The 20,361-nt window shown below is 39.1% G+C and overlaps 1 protein-coding gene and 1 pseudogene across 2 annotated transcripts in view; one reads left to right on the top strand and one right to left on the bottom strand.

The window, feature by feature from the left end:
- The window catches only part of LOC145536025 (spindlin-2), a 46,617-nt gene that overhangs the window by 5,701 nt on the left and 20,555 nt on the right, over positions 1 to 20,361 (top strand). The window lies entirely within an intron of this gene.
- On the bottom strand, positions 12,237 to 14,468 carry LOC145535719 (serine/arginine-rich splicing factor 3 pseudogene; annotated as a pseudogene).

Here is a 20,361-nt window from a genome sequence, read left to right as displayed (position 1 = left end):
GATGTCTTTTTACCTTGTTTGTAGTTTCCTTTTCTATTCAGAAGCTTTTAATTAGGTCCCACTTGTTTATTTTGTTTTCATTTCCATTACTCAAGGAGGTGGGTAATAGACAATCTTGCTTTGATTGATGCCATCGAGTGTTCTGCCTATGTTTTCTTCTAATGTTTTATAGTTTCTGGTATTACATTTAGGTATTTAATCCATTTTGAGTTTATCTTTGTGTATGGCATTAGGAAGTGTTCTAATTTCATTATTTTACATGTAGCTGCCCAGTTTTCGCAGCACCATTTATTGAAGAGGCTATCTTGACCCCATTGTATATTCTTGCCTCCTTTGTCAAAAATAATGTACCCATAGGTGTGTGGGTTTATCTCTGGGCTCTGTATCTTGTTCTATTGTTCTATATTTCTGTTTTTGTGTCAGTACCATACTGTCTTGATGACTGGAGCTTTGTAATATAGCCTGAAGTGAGGAAGGTTGATTCCTCCAGCTCCATTCTTCTTTCTCAAGACTGCTTTGGCTACTTGGGGTCTTTTGTGTTTCCATTTGAATTGTGACATTATTGTTTTAGTTCTGTGAAAATGCCATTGGTAATTTGATAAGGATCACATTGAATCTGTAGATTGCCTTTGGTAGTATAGTCATTTTCACAGTATGGAGTCTTCTTACCCAGGAACATGGGCTATCTATCCATCTGTTTATGTCATTTTTTACTTCTTTCATCAGTGTCTTATAATTTTCTGTATACAGTTCTTTTGTCTCCTTGGGTCAGTTTATTCCTTGGTATTTTTTTTGTTTGTTTGTTTGTTGCAATGGTGAATGGGATTGATTCCTTAATTTCACTTTCTGATTTTTAATTGTTAATATATAGGAATGCAAGTGATTTCTGTGTATCGACCTTGTATCCTGCAACTTTGCTAAATTCACTGATTAGCTCTAGTACTTCTCTGATAGTTTCTTTTTGATTTTCTATGTATAGTATCGTGTCATCTGCAAACAGTGAGTTTTACTTCTTCTTTTTGGATCTGGATTCCTTTTATTTCTTTTTCTACTCTGATTCCCATAGCTAGGACTTCCAAAACTATGCTGGATAGTGGTGGTTAAAGTGGACACCCTTGTCTTGTTCCTGATATTAGAGTGAATGCTTTTAGTTTTACACCATTGAGAATAATGTTTGCTGTGGACTTATCATATATGGTCTTAACTATGTTGAGGTAGGTTCCTTCTATGCCCATTTTTAAAGCATTTTTATGGGTGCTGAATTTTGTCAAAGGCTTTTTCTGCATCTATGGAGATGACCATATGGTTTTTATCATTCAATTTGTTAATATGGTGTATCACATTGATTTATTTGCATATATTGTAGAATCCTTGCATCCCTGTAATACAACTTGACTTGATCATTGTGTGAGCTCTCTAATGTGTTGTTGAATTCTGCTTGTAGAATTTTGTTGAGGATTTTTGCATCTATGTTCATCAGTGATAGTGGCTGTAATTTTATTTGGGGGGGGGATTTCCTTTACTGGTTTTGGTATTAGGGTGATCATGACCTCATAGAATTAGTTTGGAAGTGTTATTTCCTGAGCAATTTTTTTCAAGAGTTTCAGAATAGTAGGCAACCTCATCTCTAAACGTTTGATAGAATTCCCCTGTGAAGCCACCTGAGCTTTTGTTTTTTGGAAGATTTTTGATCACAGTTTCAATTTGTTTTTGTAATTAGCTTATTCATAATTTCTATTTCTTCCTGGTTCAGTCTTTGGAGATTGAACTTTTCTAAGCATCTGTCCATTTCCACTAGGTTGTCCATTTTATTAGCATATAATTGCTCCTAATATTCTCCTTATGATCCTCTGTATTTCTGTGTTGTCTGTTGCTCAGTTCAGTTCAATTCAGTCACTCAGTCGTGTCCGACTCTTTGCAACCCCATGGACTGCAGCACAACAGGCCTCACTGTCCATCACCAACTCCCAGAGTTTACTCAAACTTATGTCCATTGAGTCGGTGATATCATCCAACCATCTCATCCTCTGTTGTCCCCTTCTCCTCTCGCCTTCAATTTTTCCCAGCATCAGGGTCTTTTCAGATGAGTCAGTTCTTCACAGCAAGTGGCCAAGGTATTGGAGTTTCAGCTTCAACATCAGTCCTTCCAATGAATATTCAGGACAGATTTCCTTTAGGGTGGTATGGTTGGATCTCCTTGCAGTCCAAGGGACTCTCAAGCTCCTGATGAACTATGAATGAAGGTTCATGATATTGTACAGGAGACAGGGATGAAGACCATCCCCAACAAAAAAAAAAATGGAAAAAGGCAAAATGGTTGTCTGAGGAGGCCTTACAAATAGCTGAGAAAAGAAGAGAAGCTAAAGGTAAAGGAGAAAAAGAAAGAAATATTCATCTGAATGTGGAGTTCCAAGGAATAGCAAGGAGAGATAAGAAAGCTTTCCTCAGTGATCAGTGCAAAGAAATAGAGGAAAGCAATAGAATAGGAAAGATGACAAAGGAGACAAAAATATACAGTGGACAAAAGACAGTCTCTTCTGCAAGTTGTGCTGGGAAAACTGGTCAAGTATGTGTAAAAGAATGAACCTAGAACACTTTCTAACACCATACACAAAAATTAACTCAAATTAGATTAAAGATCTAAATGTAAGACTAGAAACTATAAAACTCCATGTCCTGGCTATTGTAAACAGTGCTGCGATGAACATTGGGGTACACGCGTCTCTTTCAATTCTGGTTTCCTCGGTGTATATGCAGACGAATGGATAAGGAAGCTGTGGTACATATACACAATGGAATATTACTCAGCCATTAAAAAAAATACATTTGAATCGGTTCTACTGAGATGGATGAAACTGGAGCCCATTATACAGAGTGAAGTAAGCCAGAAAGAAAAACAACAATACAGTATACTAATGCATATATATGGAATTTGAAAGATGGTAACGATAACCCTATATGCGAGACAGAATAAGAGACACAGATGCATGGAACAATTTTATGGACTCTGAGGGAGAAGGTGAGGGTGGGACGTTCTGGGAGAATGGCATTGAGACATGTGTATTGTCATATGTGAAACAGAGCACCATTCCATGTTCGATGCATGTGACAAGGGCTCAGGGCCGGGGCAATGGGATGATCCAGAAGGATGGGATGGGGAGGGAGGTGGGTGGGGGGTCCGGGAAGGGGAACACATGTAAACCCATGGCTGATTCATGTCAATGTATGGCAAAAACTATTACAATATTGTAAAGTAATTAGCCCCCAACTAAAATAAATAAATTTATAAAAAAAAAAAAAAAGAAACTATAAAACTCTTAAATGAAAACATAGGCAGAACACTCTCCGCCCTAAATCACAGCAAGATCCTCTATGATCCACCTCCCAGAGTAATGGAAATAAAAACAAAACTAAACAAATGGGACCTGATTAAGCTTAAAAGCTTTTACTCAACTAAAGAATCTGTAAGCAAGGGTAAAAGGCAGCCTTCAAAGGGATGGGCAAAAAGTATAGAAAATGAAAAAACTGACAAAGAATTAATCTCCAAAATATACAAGCACTCATGCAGCTCGATACCAAAACCACAAACAACCCAATCAAAAAGTGCGCAAAAGAATTAAACAGACATTTCTCTGAAGAAGACATAAACATCACTCATTATTAGAGAAACACAAATCAAAACCACAGTGAGGTACTATCTCATGCTGGTCAGAAGAGCATCATCAGAAAGTCTGCACTGTATGGCAATATCCATCACAATATTTTAAGTAATTATCCTCCAATTAAAATAAATAAAATAATTTAAAAATATATATTTCACACATAAAAACGTACTTATATGGATTCTTTATTAGATTTCTTTCCCTTTTGAGTTATTACAAAATATTGAAGATGGTTCCCTATGCTATGCAGTAGATGTTACTTAGTCACTCAGTCATGTCTGATTCTCCTACGACCCCATCAACTGTAGCCCGCCAAGCTCCTCTGTCCATGGGATTTCCCAGGCAGGAATACTGGAATGGGTTGCCATTTCCTCCTCCAGGGGATCTACCCAGCCCAGTGATTGAACCAGCATCTCCTGCACTGGCAAGCAGATTTTTTAATCTCTGAGCCACCAGGGAAGCTCCCATGTAGTAGATACTTACTGGTTATCTATTTTATTTGTAGTGATATGTGTATGTTAATTCCAAGTTCCTAATTTATCCCTCCCCTCCACCTTTCTCCTTTGGTAATCATAAGTTTGGGTTCAAAATCTATTTTTATTTCTTTATTTCTTTTTTGTAATTCAATTCAATTCAGTCGCTCAGTCATGTCTGACTCTTTGCAACCCCATGAACCACAGCACGCCAGGCCTCCCTGTCCATCACCAACTCCCGGAGTTTGCCCAAACTCATGTCCATTGAGTCGGTGATGCCATCTAACCATCTCATCCTCTGTCTTCCCCTTCTCCTCCTGCCTTCAATCTTTCCCAACATCAGGGTCTTTTTCCAATGAGTCAACTCTTCGCATGAGGTGGCCAAAGTATTGGAGTTTCAGTTTCAACATCAGTCCTTCCAATGAACATCCAAGGTTGATTTCCTTTAGGATGGACTGCTTGGATCTCCTTGGAGTCCAAGGGACTCTTAAGAGTCTTTTCCAACACCACAGTTCAAAAGCATCGATTCTTCTGTGCTCAGCTTTCTTTATAGTCTAACTCTCACATCCATATATGACTACTGGAAAAACCATAGCCTGGACTAGACGAGCCTTTGTTGACAAAGTAATGTCTCTGCTTTTTAATATGCTGTCAAGGTTGGTCATAACTTTCCTTCCAAGGAGTAAGTGTCTTTTAATTTCATGGCTGCAATCACCATCTGCGGTGATTTTTGTAATTAAATACATTTATATAATTTTTAAAGATTAGATTCCACATGTAAGTGACCTTATATGATATTTGTCTTTCTCTGTTTGATTTATTTCACTTATGACATTCTCCAGGTCCATCCATGTGGCTGTAAATGGCATTAATCCATTCTTTTTTATGACCGAGTAATATTCCATTTTTTGGGCTCCAAAATCACTGCTGACTTCCCAGCGAGACAGAGATGACCCTTGCCTCCCCTAGGAGACCCTCTAAAACCCACAGGTAGGTCCAGCCCAGGCTCTTATGGAGTTGCTGCTGGTACTGGGTCCCAGTGTACATGAAATCTTCTGTGCACCTTCTGAGTGGAGTCTCTGTTTCCCTCAGCTCTCTGGAGCTTTTGCACTCATGCTCAGCTGGTCTTTAAAGCTTCAGATTCGGCAGTGCTGATACGGGGCTCAGAACTCTCATTCTTGTGAGAGAACCTCTATGGGAGAATCACGTTCCCATTTGTGGGTCGCCCACCTGGTAATTATGGAGCTTAATTATGTCATGAAAATACCTTCTTACCATTTCATTGCGACTTCTTCATTGTCTTTGAATGCAAAATATCTTTTTTGGTAGGTTCGAGTCTTTTTTGTTGATGGTTGTTCAACAGTTAGCTGTGATTTTGATGTTTTCTATTGGAGAAGATAGCTCAAGTTCTTCAATTCTGTCATCTTGTCTGGAACTGAGGTGCTGCTTTCAGTTTGGATTCTTACTACCTCTTTCCTCAGCATATGTTGGCCATTACCCCCTTGATATGGAATGTATAGGTGCAGCATGTCTTTTGTGCTTCTGTTATAGCAGAGGCAGATGTTTCCTCTTGTTTGCAGGTCTTGTAGAGACAACTATATCTGATGCACTCCCAGGCTCATGACTCAAGATGTGCACCTCCTCACAGATCTTACAAGGGCAGTTGCAACCTTCCCACTCAGGGGACAGTGGGCAGTGCTTGGCAGCTGCTCATGTATCCTATTGGTATGACTGTGACCTTCCCACTTCCGGGATGGTGGATGCAGAACTTGGCTCCTGCTCATGGGTCTTTCAGAGATAGCTGTAGCCCACACACTTCTGGGACAGGAGGGGCAGGACTTAGTGTCTGCTCATGGGTCTAGTAGTGGCAACAATGAGTCATACCCGTGCCTATAGGTAGTATCCTGTTGCCTGAGTACTCACAGGGAAAGAAACTCTTTTGGTGGTCCTGTCTCTCTCCTTGTGCACCTCCAATAATGCCACCTTGTCTCTTCGGTGGTCCCAGTCTTCTTCTGAATACACCCTCAGTGCACTAGTCCAGCCTATTCAGTCTGTCTTCTTGCAACCAAGCTAAGTCTTTTCCCTGAGTCTGACCTCTGAAGCCTGTGCTTTGGTACACAATTCCCACCTGCATCAACTGACAAAAGTCTCAGGCTGGGAAATACAAGGAAGTGGTGCTGATCTTTTGTGTAGTCTCCTCTCCTTTCTGCAAACAAGTTGCTGTGCTCTCCTCCTAGGTTCTGAAGCTCTCTGTCCAGGCTGGTCTCCCCACCGGTGAGTGGCTTCCCAAGGTGTGAGAACTATTCCTCCTTCATAGCTCCCTCTCTGGTGTGCAAGTCCCAGTTCAATTTCCTTTTCTTTTTCCTTCAGCTACTTTAATTATTAAATTCTTTCATGTTCTAAAAAAAAAAAAAAAAGGAAACCACAAGGCAACAGTCTAGTATTAAAACAAAAATGTGCAACTGGAAGACATCACCACCAACCAGATCTGACAACTAAATCATGTTGGGAATTCTGAAAACAAAAATATGTTAATATAAAGTATCAAAATCAGTGGTTCTTATATAGCCAGGGATGGAAAATGAGTGAGTAGGCCTGGAAAACACCATTCCTGATAAAGAACTGTAGGAATATGAACCATGACTCTACAACAAAAATCGACCAGGACTTCCCACCCAGACATGGGTGAGTCTAACTAAACAGGTGGTGATGCCATCTACTGATCACATGATCTTTTAAGGAACTGTAAAAAGCATAGAAACAGTAGGCAAAAGGTATCTATATTTCATAAAATTAAAATCCCTCTGGCTAATTTATCTTTGCCTTTACCTTTCTGCTAAAGATATGGAGATCATAAGAAACCACGATGAACTGAGAATCATCAGTTCAGTTCAGTTCAGTCGCTCAGTCGTGTCTGACTCTTTGTGACCCCATGAATTGCAGCATGCCAGGCCTCCCTGTCCATTACCAACTCCCAGAGTTTACCCAAACCCATGTCCATCGAGTTGGTGATGCCATCCAGCCATCTCATCCTCTGTAGTCCCCTTCTCCTCCTGCACCCAATCCTTCCCAGCATCAGGGTCTTTTCCAATGAGTCAAATCTTTGCATGAGGTGGCCAAAGTATTGGAGTTTCAGCTTCAACATCAGTCCTTCCAATGAACACCCAGGACTGATCTCCTTTAGGATGGACTGGTTGGATCTACTTGCAGTCCAAGGGACTCTCAAGAGTCTTCTCCAACACCACAGTTCAAAAGCATCAATTCTGCGATGCTCAGCTTTCTTCACCTAGAATAAAACTATTCTTGCAAGCATAAAACCCAACTATAGTCCTTAGATATGTTCCCATGCATGTTCCTTAAATTATCACCAAGTGATAGTGACCTCTAGTGGACACCTATGATCATTACACCACAAGTCACTTTCTGTGACTGCTTTCAGTGTAATATTTTGCTGAGAAAGCAAGATAAAACTGGCCAATGGGACTTGTAACTTAAGAAATTACACTAACTAGAGCTTCCCAGGTGGCATAGTGGTAAAGAATCCGCCTGCCAATGCAGGAGACACAAGAAACACAAGAGACGCAGGTTTGATCCCTGGGTTGGGGAGATCCCCTGGAGTAGGAAATGCCAAGTCACTCCAGTATTCATGCCTGGGAAAATGCCAAGGACATAGGAGCCTGCATTCTACAGTCCATGGGATTCCAAAGAGTTGTACGTGACTGAGCACGCATTCAGTGCAAGTGAACTTTTTAATAGCCACCTCTAAATGTAGAATGTAAGTTCTTTTTTTTAAAAATAATTTTTTATCTTCCATATTTTTCACAAGTCATAAAATTATGCTAGAGTTTCTGGTTAAAGTGATTGCAAATTTGGACCCTAAGGATAAACTCCTGAAGTTAATTTTATATCAGGTCTGTGTTAGCCACATTATCCTATAATCTATCCTTTTAATAGAAACTCTTCCAATTGAAGACTTTATAAGTTGTATACTGCCAAAAATGCCCATGTAGATTTTCAAGAGCAGTGTAATATTGATGTGACATGCTTCCCAGATGGCGCTAGTGGAAAATAATTTGCCTGCCAATGCAGGAGACAAAAGAGACATGAGTTCGATCTCTGGGTCTGGAAGATCCCATGAAGAAGGAAATGGCAACCTGTTCTAGTATTCTTGCCTGGAACATTCTATGGACAGAGGAGCCTGGTGGACTCTAGTCCATGGGGTTGCAAAGAGTCAGACATGATGATATTGTCAGTGACGTGCTGATGTACCACATTACTTCCATGAATTTTTAGCTATCTTGCCTTGCTTCATGCTAACAAAGTTTTCAAACTATGAAATGACAAAAGACAAAACACCCAAAGCCTGAGCTCCCAGCAAATCAATAGACAATCTTAAAATGTCTTCTGTAACAAGGCCCATACTGCATTCACTGACACTAATTCTCCCTTGTGACAATCGGGACTCTGCTCCCTTGATATTTGCATGAAAATTTAAGAAGCTCCACTAGAAATAATTTGTCTAGTACCTATATCCTATAAAACATCCTTATAGAATTATTATCACAATAATTTAACTTTCATATTAAAGAAAGTCTGCACAACTTAATCCAAAACTATCTTTAAAAAGCACATTTAAGGAAAATAAGCCACAAGACTGTTGCATTGTGATTTTACCTAACTGCACAAAAATTTGAAACTACAACTCTTCTAGATGTCTAAGAGGAACGTTATGCATGGCTACATATTGTATTCTGCAGCTACATTTGAGCCATACAGTGAATTTCACATCATAATGGATCAATTTAGAAGTCCCATGCAACACTTTAAATTATATAACATACACCAGAGACCCATTGGATCATAGAAAAAGCAAGGGCATTCCAGAAAAAATTTTGCTTCATTGACTATGCTAAAACCTTTGACTGTGTGGATCACAACAAGCTGTGGATAATTCTTAAAGAGATGGAAATACCAGACCACCTTACCTGCCTTCTAAGAAACCTGTATGCCAGTCAAGAAGCAAAAGTTAGAACCGAACATGGAACAATGGATTGATTCCACATTGGGAAATGAGTACATCAAGGCTGTATATTGTCACCCTGCTTATTTAAATTATATGCAGAGTACATAATGCAAAATGCTGGGCTGGATATAACACAAGCTGGAATCAAGATTGCCAGGAGAAATATCAATAACCTCAAATATGCAGATGACACCACCCTCATGGCAGAAAGTAAAGACAAACTAAAGAGCCTCTTGATGAAAGTGAAAGAGGAGAGTGAAAATTTGGCTTAAAGCTCAACATTCAAAAAATAAAGATCATTGCATCCAGTCTTATCACTTCATGGCAAACAAATGGGGAAAATGGAAACAGTGACAGACATTTTTGTCAGGCTCCAAAGTCACTATGGTTGGTGACTGCAGCCAACAAATTAAAAGATGTTGCTCCTTGGAAGAAAAGATATGAGAAACCTAGACAGTGTATTAAAAAGCAGAGACATCACTTGCCCACAAAAGTCCGTATAGTGAAAGCTTTGGCTTTTCCAGTAGTCAGGTATGGATGTGATAGTTGGACCGTAAAGAAGGCTGAGTGCCAAAGAACAGATGCTTTCAAACTGTGGCGCTGGAGAAGACTCTTGAGAGTCCCTTGGACTAAAAGAAGGTCAAACCAGTCAATACTAAAGTAAATCAACCTGAATATTCATTGGAAGGACTGATGCTGAAACTGAAGCTCCAGTGCTTTGACCACCTGATGCAAAGAGCTGACTCATTTGAAAAAACAAAAAACCTGAAGCTGGGAAAGATTGAAGACAAGAAGAGAAGAGGGTGACAGAGGATGAGATGGGCATGAGTTTGAGCAGACTCTGGGAGATGGTGAAGGACAGGAAAGCCTGGCATGCTGCAGTCCATGGGGTCACAAGAAGTTAGACATGACTAAGCGACTGGACAACAACAACAAAAATGCAATTTTAAAGCTTTGTGGAAAGTTTTCATGCTAATAATAAAAGCCTTTTTTTTTTACCAGCAACTTTGGATTATGTTGTATTAGGTGGTTATATTTAAAATGTTAGTCATTTAATATCATGGACTTTGAACTCACTTCTGCTCTTAAATATGTATCATCACTTAGATGGATAGCCAAAAATTTCCTTCACTTCAAAAACTTCAATTGTGTTTCTTAAAAATTGAGATTTGTATAACTGGCTGCCTTATGTGGACAAGAACTATAGTAATAGTTCTAGTAATATAAGTATAGTATAGTAATAATGTGTTCAACTTTTATACAATTATGCTAATATTTTATTTTCACAAGCACTTTACAAGAAAATACAAGTATGGTTTCCTATAGAAATGTTATTCCTGGACTTGATACCAAGCTCATATTTTAGTTTTGCAAGGAAAAACAGGTTTTTAGGTTAAACAACAATTTGTCACCAAACTTTAATCCCAAGTATTCTCACAAAATATTAAAAATGACAGCATGAAAAGAAAAATCTTGCACAATAAATCAAAGTTCAGCTCTATAATATACTTTTTTCTTTTTTTTTTTAAGTTAGTTTATTTTCTATTTTTTAACTTTACAATATTGTGTTGGTTTTGCCATACATTGACATGAATCCACCATGGGTGTACATGTTTTCCCCTTCTGTGTACATGTTTTCCCCTTCTACCTCCCTCCGCATCCCATCCCTCCGGGTCATCCCGGTGCACCAGTCCCGAGCACCCTGTATCATGAGTTGAACCTGGACTGGCGATTCGTTTCACATATGATAATTTACATCCTTCAGTGCCATTCTCCCATATCATCCCGCCCTCGCCCTCTCCCATAGAGTCCATAATACTGTTCTATTTATTTGTGTCTCTTTTGCTGTCTTGCATACAGGGTTATCATTACCATCTTTCTAAATTCCATATATATGCGTTAGTATACTATATTGGTGTTTTTCTTTCTGGCTTACTTCACTCCGTATAATAGGCTCCAGTTTCATCCACCTCATTAGAACTGATTCAAATATATTCTTTTTAATGGCTGAGTAATATTCCATTGTGTATATGTACCACAGCTTCCTTAGCCATTCATCTGCTGATGGGAATCTAGGCTGCTTCCATGTCCTGGCTAATATAAACGGTGCTGCGATGAACACTGGGGTACACGTGTCTCTTTCAATTCTGGTTTCCTCAGTGTGTATGCCCAGTAGTGGGATTGCTGGGTCATGCAAATCAAAACCACAATGAGGTACCATTTCACGCCTGTCAGAATGGCTGCTATCCAAAAGACTACAAGCAATAAATGCTGGAGAGGTTGTGGAGAAAAGGGAGCCCTCTTACACTCTTGGTGTGAATGCAAACTAGTACAGCCACTATGGAGAACAGTGTGGAGATTCCTCAAAAAACTGGAAATAGAACTGCCATATAATATACTCTTAAACTGGCAGGACATTGGTGTCTTGAGCAGTCTCACATTTCCAAATAAACAATGATACAAAGAGCTATGTATTCACAAAGCAATCACAGAAGGGACTTATGACCTAAAGCAAAGGTAATTTAGCTTTCTTGAGACTTCTTATATTTTACACTAGCTGGACAACATTTTGTCTGGTGTGAAGACTAGTGGAATCTGTAATACTCTCATCTAATTTAAGGGTGAAGCTTTCATTTTTTACCTGCTGGCTTGTGTTCATAGGAGCTTCCAAAGATTGCTTGCATAACTACAGCTCCATACCATATCCCAGCTATGGAAAATTTTTCTTACTTTTACCAGTTTTGCTTCCATAATATTAAACATCACACTTTAGCTGGGCAGGAGTTAGAGGTTTATCAATAGTATATGCAAGGATAAATTTCAAAAGCACATACAATTTTGCTTAAGGAAATATTGTAACGTAACAGTTCTTGATATTACATGACTCATATGATCCATTTCAAACCATAGAGAATTACATCTTTATGTGTCATTCTTCCAACAGACAAATGTGAAGAGCTAAAACATTGTTAAAATGCAACAAGTTTATGAAGTCTCAAACAAAACTTGAATTTTCTGTACATACTCCTGTCAAAAGAAGTTATCTCCTGTACACCACTCCTCTTGCAAACTGGTCTTTTATTTCCTTTCATTTGACCCATATTGGCTACAAGACCTAGAGGAGGATTGGGACAGTTTGTGATTCTCTCCCAGACAGTGATGTCTCCCTTCTCCTATCTCTAGAAAGGGACCTGCTCCAGCTACAGAAGAAGTTTCTGTGTTTGGAGAACTGTGGCGAGGTGGAGGACTCTTCCTCTAATAATCATCTTGAGTGTGATGATCCCAAGAAGAAAGTGGGTCACAATTTCAACTTCTATCTTCACCATTCAACAGTTCCATTCTTACTTTGCAACCACATAGTGTTCTCTCATCTAACTCTCCATGAGCACTGGCTGCATCTCCATGATCTTTAAATTGAACAACAGCAAAGTCGGGAGGGTTTCTAGCAACTCAAACATTTCAGAGTGGTCCTTAATAGCCAAAAGCTTTCTCCAATTCAGTCTTGTTCCCATTGTTTCCAAGATGGCCTACATTAATTTTACAATCCAAATGGACAGGGAGCACCCTGCATGATTCCAAGTTTTAAAATATGTTGGGGTTTTGTGGCCCAGGGTATCCTCTATCTTAGTTCATGTTCTATGTCCTCTAGAAAATAGTATCCACATGCTGTTTGGGGAGTGTAGTGTTCTATAAATGTTAATTAAGTTTTTGAGTATGTAGCTTTGCATATTTTAAGTGTTTGGTCTAGGCATACATTGTATGTATATAGCTTATCAAGTATATTGTTGTCATAATTTACCACTTCAAGTGAAGTATAAAAACCTTATTGTGAGTTGTAATTTAAGATGTAAATGTAGGAAACCACGTCTTTCCATAGACATATCAAATCTACAGCTACACAAGGAACTATTTGCTCTCAGGAAAAAAACAAAAACAACTAGCTGAGCTAGTTATTGGACAATCAAGAAAAAGATCCACATCAAAGTCAGTAGGTGATGCTGAGACAACATCTCACCCTAAACTTCATCCAGAGCACCATGACCCCCAATAAGAAAGGAACTCACAACCCTGAACTTCATGATGAGTGAAGGATATAACACCTCAGCTTTTAAAACTTGCACCTGGTATATGAGCCACCAAATCACCTCACTTTGAAAGCCAAAGGATCTTATGACCATAATACTCACAATGTTATACCAAACTGATAAACAGTCCTTAAAGGACTTACATGCAGGATCACGCAATCCAGGGCTCAGCACAGAGGCAACTCACTGAAAAGAATCAAACTTTCTGGCTGAGTGTCAGGCATCTAATTTCACACACACCTAGCAGCCTACCAAAATGCCTTCAATAGATAGAGGCTGGCAGGCCCCATCTATATATTCCCTCTCTGCTTCCCTCCATCATATTGGTATTTCTGGGAAAGATGGTTGTATATTCATCTGGTACACTAATCTTTGCATTTATTGCCAAAGATATGCCTCTAGACTGCCTTACTCTGTGACCAGAGTGGTTTATGCTCATAAGTCCCATAGGACTCTAACAAATGGAGAAAGACTCCCACACTGGCTACCAACCCAAGGTCATGCAGAGAGTCAACAGACTGAAGTGCTTAGTCTTTTTGTGAAAGAGGCTTATTAGCTCATCATCATAACTGTGCCTGGGAGATAGGCATCTAATTAGACACTTTTCTAAGGGCTGACTATGAAAGTGAAAGGTGAAAGTGTTAGTTGCTCAGTCCTGTCTTACTCTTTGCTATCTGCCCATGGGATTCTCCAGGCAAGAATACTGGAGTGGGTTGCCATTCTCTTCTCCAGGGGATCTTTCTGACCTATGGATCAAACCCTGGTATCCTGCTTTGCAGGCAGATTCTTTACCATCTGAGCTACCAGGGAAGCTGGAGGGTTGACTATAATCTTCTCAATATACCTTGGAGGGAAGGTGCTATATTTGTAGTTTCCCTCAGACCCACTCCAGAGCACAAGTATCTCTCAGAGGGGAGTTTGTACATGTACTTGGTACCCTAGTACCAGGTACAAACATCTGGTGCCCTGATTTTTTTGAGGCTATTCCCCAGAGGATATCTTTTGATCACCAGGTTTTGGTATCCATCAGGGCTTGCATTCATGAGTCTCATGGGACTATAACAAACAGAGACAGTTTGTGGTCAGCTATTACCCCCAAAACACAGCATAGAGAAAGCAGAGTAAAAAGTGACCCCAGTTTTTATGTGAAAGAGGCCTCTATATCGACACACATATTTGTGGCTTACTGAGAAGCTTTCTGTGGATGGAGGCCAGTGAGAACCATCTTTGCACTCTCCTCTGATTTGCTCCAGGTTTCAAATATCTGTTTATTAAGCCTTATCTTCATAGCTATGGCTAGAAGGGCAGGGTTTTAAACACTTGTCTAGAGGCTAAAAATGAAAATACAAAGAAGTATGTTCTAAATGAAAGAACAACATAAAACCCCAGAGAAAAATTAATAAATAAAGGTAAATAGTTTACTTGATGAAGAGTTCAAAGTAATGGACATAAAGATACTCACTGAGCTCTGGTGAGGAATAGAAGAACAAAGTTAGAATTTCAATACTAGACATAGAAAACAGAAGGAATTACCAAATAGAAGTTATAGAGATAAAGATTACATAAGTAAAATACACTGAAAAAGTGAAAGTGAAAGTGAAAGTGAAGTTGCTCAGTCGTGTCTGACTCTTTGTGACCCTGTGGACTGTAGCACACCAAGCTCCTCTGTCCATGGGATTCTCCAGGCAAGAATACTGGAGTGAGTTGACATTTCCTTCTCCAGGGGATCTTCCCGACCCAGGGATCGAACCCAGGTCTCCCACATTGCAGGCAGACGCTTTAACCTCTGAGCCACCAGGGAAGCCCAATAAAAAATACACTAGAGGAATTCAAATGCAGTATAGATGAACTAGAAGAATGAGTGAACTTGAGACAAGGGAAGTTCAGCTCATTCATTCAGAGAACAAAGAAATGAATAAAAAAAAAAGCATAGCATAAGGGACTTATGGGAAAACATCAAGTATACCAACATTCAAATTATAGGGATCCCAGAAATAGAAGACAGATAGAAAGGAAATACACTTGAGGGGAAAATGGTTAAAAACTTTCCTAACCTGGGGATGGAAAGAGACATTTGGATACTGGAGCACCAGAGAGTTCCAAACAAAATGTACCCAAAGACACCCACATTAAGACACATTATCTTAATACTTACAAATATAATGCAAAAAGTTGAAAACAAGAGGACCCTATTAAAATCAGCAAGAGAAAAGCAACTTTTTACAAACAAGGAGACCCCATAAGAAGATCATCAGATTTCTTCAAGATAAACTTTGTGAGCCAGAAGTGAGTGGTATGAAATATTCAAAGTCTGGGGCAAAAAAAAAAAACTTCTAAGCAAGAATACTCTATCTAGCACACTAAATCTTCAGAAATGAAGGGTGAATAAAGAGCTTTCAAGAGAAGCAAACTCTAATAGAGTTCATCATCACTAGACTAGAATTACAAGAACCATTAAAAGAAATGTTTAGGAATCTCCATACTGTTCTCAACAGTGGCTGTATCAATTTACATTCCCACTAACAGTGCAAGAGGGTTCCCTATTCCCCACACACTCTCCAGCATTTATTGTTTGTAGACTTTTGATAATGGCAATTCTGACTAGTGTGAAGTGATACTTCATTGTAGTTTTGATTTGCATTTCCCTAATAATGAACATATAATAAACAATAGCAAGGAGAGATAAGAAAGCCTTCCTCAGTGATCAATGCAAAGAAATATAGGAAAACATCAGAATGGCAAAGACTATAGATCTCTTCAAGAAAATTAGAGATACCAAGGGAATATTTCATGCAAACATAGGCTCGATAAAGGACAGAAATGGTATGGACCTAACAGAAGCAGAAGATATTAAGTGGAGGTGGCAAGAATACACAGAAAAACTGTACAAAAAAGATCTTCACGACCCAGATAATCACGATGGTGTGATCACTCACCTAGAGCCAGACATCCTGGAATGTGAAGTCAAGTGGGCCTTAGAAAGCATCACTACAAACAAAGCTAGTGGAGGTGATGGAATTCCAGTTGAGCTGTTTCAAATCCTGAAAGATGATGCTGTGAAAGTGCTGCACTCGATATGCCAGCAAATCTGGAAAACTCAGCAGTGGCCAGAGGACTGGAAAAGGTCAGTTTTCATTCCAATCCCAAAGAAAGGCAATGCCAAAGAATGCTTGAACTACGGCACAATTGCACTCATCTCACACGCTAGTAAAGTAATGCTCAAAATTCTCCAAGCCAGGCTTCAGCAATATGTGAACCGTGAACTTCCAGATGTTCAAGCTGGTTTTAGAAAAGTCAGAGGAACCAGATATCAAATTGCCAACATCTGCTGGATCATCAAAAAAGCAAGAGAGTTCCAGAAAAACATCTATTTCTACTTTATTGACTATGCCAAAGACTTTGACTGTGTGGATCACAGTAAACTGTGGAAAATTCTGAAAGAGATGGAAATACCAGACCATCTGACCTGTCTCTTGAGAAACCTGTATGCATGCCAGGAAGCAGCAGTTAGAACTGGACCTGGAACAACAAACTGGTTCCAAATAGGGAAAGGAGTATGTCAAGGCTGTATATTGTCACCCTGCTTATTTAACTTATATGCAGAGTACATCATGAGAAACGCTGGGCTGGAAGAAACCCAAGCTGGAATCCAAATTGCTAGGAGAAATATCAATAACTTCAGATATGCAGATGACACCACCCTTATGGCAGAAAGTGAAGAACTAAAGAGCCTTTAGATGAAAGTGAAAGAGGAGAGTGAAAAAGTTGGCTTAAAGCTCAACATTCAGAAAACTAAGATCATGGCATCTGGTCCCATCACTTCATGGGAAATAGATGGGGAAACTGTGGAAACATTGTCAGACTTTATTTTTTTGGTCTCCAATATCACTGTAGATGGTGATTGCAGCCATGAAATTAAAAGACGCTTACTCCTTGGAAGGAAGGTTATGACCAACCTAGATAGCATATTTAAAAGGACAGAACTTACTCTGCCAACAAAGGTCCGTCTAGTCAAGGCTATGGTTTTTCCAGTGGTCATGTATGGATGTGAGAGTTGGACGGTGAAGAAAGCTGAGCACTGAAGAATTGATGCTTTTGAACTGTGGTGTTGGAGAAGACTCTTGAGAGTCCCTTGGACTGCAAAAAGATCCAACCAGTCCATCCTAAAGGAGATCAGTCCTGGGTGTTTATTGGAAGGACTGATGTTGAGGCTGAAACTCCAATACTTTGGCCACCTCATGCAAAGAGTTGACTCATTGGAAAAGACTCTGATGCTGGGAAGGATTGGGGGCGGGAGGAGAAGGGGACGACAAAGGATGAGATGGTTGGATGGCATCACCGACTCGATGAACATGGGTTTGGGTAAACTCCGGGAGCTGGTGATGGACAGGGAGGCCTGGAGTGCTGCGATTCATGGGGTCGCAAAGAGTCGGACACGACTGAGCGAGTGAACTGAACTGAATAATGAACAATTTTGAGCATCTTTTCATGTGTTGATTACCATTTGTGTCCTTTCTTTAGAGAAATGTCTTTTTAGGCCTTTTGACCACTTTTTGAATGAGTTGTTTGTATTTTTGGTATTGAGCTACATGAGCTGCTTGTATATTTTGGAGATTAATCTTTTGTCAGTTGTTTCACTTGCTATTATTTTCTCCCATTCTGAGAGTTGTCTTTTCACCTCGTTTATAGTTTCTTTTGCTGTGCAAAGCTTTTATTTAGTTAGGTCTCATTTGTTTATTTTCATTTTTATTTCCATTACTCTAGGAGGTTGGTCATAGAGGATCTTGCTGTGATTTATATCAAAGAGTGTTCTGCCTATGTTTTTCTCTAAGAGTTTTATAGTTTCTGGTCTTACATTAAGTCTTTAATCCATTTTGAGTTTATTTTTGTTATGGTGTTAGTAAGTATTCTAATTTCATTCTTTTACACATAAGTGTCGAGTTTTCCCAGCACCACTTATTGAGGAGACTGTCTTTTCTCCATTTTATATTGTTGCCTCCTTTGTCAAAGATAAGGTGTCCATAGGTGTGTGGGGTTTTCTCTAGGCTAAAACTACCATATGACTCAACAGTCCCATTATTGGGCCTATATCCTATGGAAACCATAACTGGAAAAGATGCATGCACCCCAGTGTTCATTGCAATACTATTTACAATAACTAGGAAATGGAAGCAAGTGAGATGTCCATCAGCAGATGAATGGATAAAGAAGTGTGGTACATGTATACAATGGAATATTACTCAGCCATAAAAAGGAACACATTAGAGTCAGTTATAATGAGGTGGATAAACCTAGAGCCTAGTATACAGAGTGAAGTAAGCCAGAAAGAGGACAAGAAATACTGTATACTAATGCATATATATGGAATCTAGAAAGATACTACTGATGAACATATTTGCAGAACAGCAATGGAGATGCAGACATGGAGAGCAGAACTGTGGACACAGTTGGGGAAGGTGAGAGTGAGATCAATTGAGAGAATAGCATTGAAACATATATATTACCTTATGTAAAACAGATATCCAGAGAGAATTTGCTGTATCATGCATGGAGCTCAAACTTGGTGCTCTGTGATAACCTAGAGGAGTGGATGAGGTGGGAGGGGAAAGAGAAATTCAAGAGAAAGGGGACATATGCATACCTATGGTTGATTCATGTTGATGTATGGCAGAAACCAAGACAATATTGTAAGGCAATTATCTTCCAATTAAAAATAAATTAATTAATAAAAAAGAATTGAAAGTTCTTCAAATTCTAACAAAGAAAGAGAAATGTTGAAGGGTGAAATGAAAGGGCATTAATAAATAACAGAAAATGTATAAAAGTTTAAATCTTACTGGTAAAGATAAATATATAGTATGATTCAGAATAATTTAGTGTTGTAAAGGTGATGTGTTAAACACATATGAAGTTATGATAAAAGCTAAGAGATAAACATATTAGAAACAACTCTACAATATTTCGTTAGTGGATAAACAAGACGAAAAGATAAATTGCAACATCAAAAACATAAAATTGGAAAGATAAAAATGTAGAGCTTTAAATGTGTTCAAATGTAATATTTTATCAACTTAAAATAGATTGCTATAATATATTTTATGTAAATTTCACGGTGACCAAAAACAAACAAACAAACAAAAAAACTAAACTAGATAAAAAAAGATAAAAGAATCTAAGCATATTAGTACAGAATATCATCAAACCACAAGAAAGTGAGCAAGAAAGAAGAAAAGAACAAAAGAATTACAAAAGAGACACAACACATTTAACAAAAATGATAATGAATACATGCTATGCTATGCTATGCTAAGTCGCTTCAGTCGTGTCCGACTCTGTGCGACTCCATAGACGGCAGCTCACCAGGCTCTGCCGTCCCTAGGATTCTCCAGGTAATGGAGTGGGTTGCCATTTCTTTCTCCAGTGCATGAAAGGGAAAAGTGAAAGTGAAGTCGCTCAGTCGTGTCCGACTCTTAGCGACCCCATGGACTGTAGCCTACCAGGCTCCTCCGTCCATGGGATTTTCCAGGCAAGAGTACTGGAGTGGGGTGCCATTGCCTTCTCCGAATGAATACATACCTATCCATAATTACCTTAACTGAACTAAAATCTCCCATCAAAAGACATAATGTGACTGAATGGATAAAAATACAAAACATATCTAAATGCTGCCTACAAGAGACTCACTGGAGATTTATGGACACATACACAGACTGAAACTGAAGGGATAGAAAAGGAAACTTCATGCAAATTGTAAAAAAAGAAAAGTGGGAAGCTATACTTATATCAGACAAAGTAGACTTTAATATAAAGGTTAGACTATAAAGAGTTTAATGTAAAGACTGGAATAAGAGACAAAGAAGGTCATTATAATGATACAGGGGTCAGTCTAATAAGAGGGTAACATTTGTGAATATATATGTACACAGTGGGCTTCCCTGGTGGGTCAGTGGTATCGAATTCACCTGCAATGCAGGAGTCACAGGAGATGCAGATTTGAGTCCTAGATTGGGGAGATCCCCTGGAGCAGGACATGGCTCTCCACTCCAGCATGCTTGCCTGGCAAATCCCATGGGCAGAAGGGCCTGAAAGGCTACAGTCCATAGAGTCACAAAGAGTTG

The sequence above is a fragment of the Giraffa tippelskirchi genome, chromosome X (assembly GCF_054371585.1).
Source record: "Giraffa tippelskirchi isolate mGirTip1 chromosome X, T2T-mGirTip1v1.2.pri, whole genome shotgun sequence".
NCBI classification, from domain to species: Eukaryota; Metazoa; Chordata; class Mammalia; order Artiodactyla; family Giraffidae; genus Giraffa; species Giraffa tippelskirchi.
Note: the sequence above shows the minus strand (reverse complement) of the source record. Positions and strands in the feature narration are given on the sequence as shown.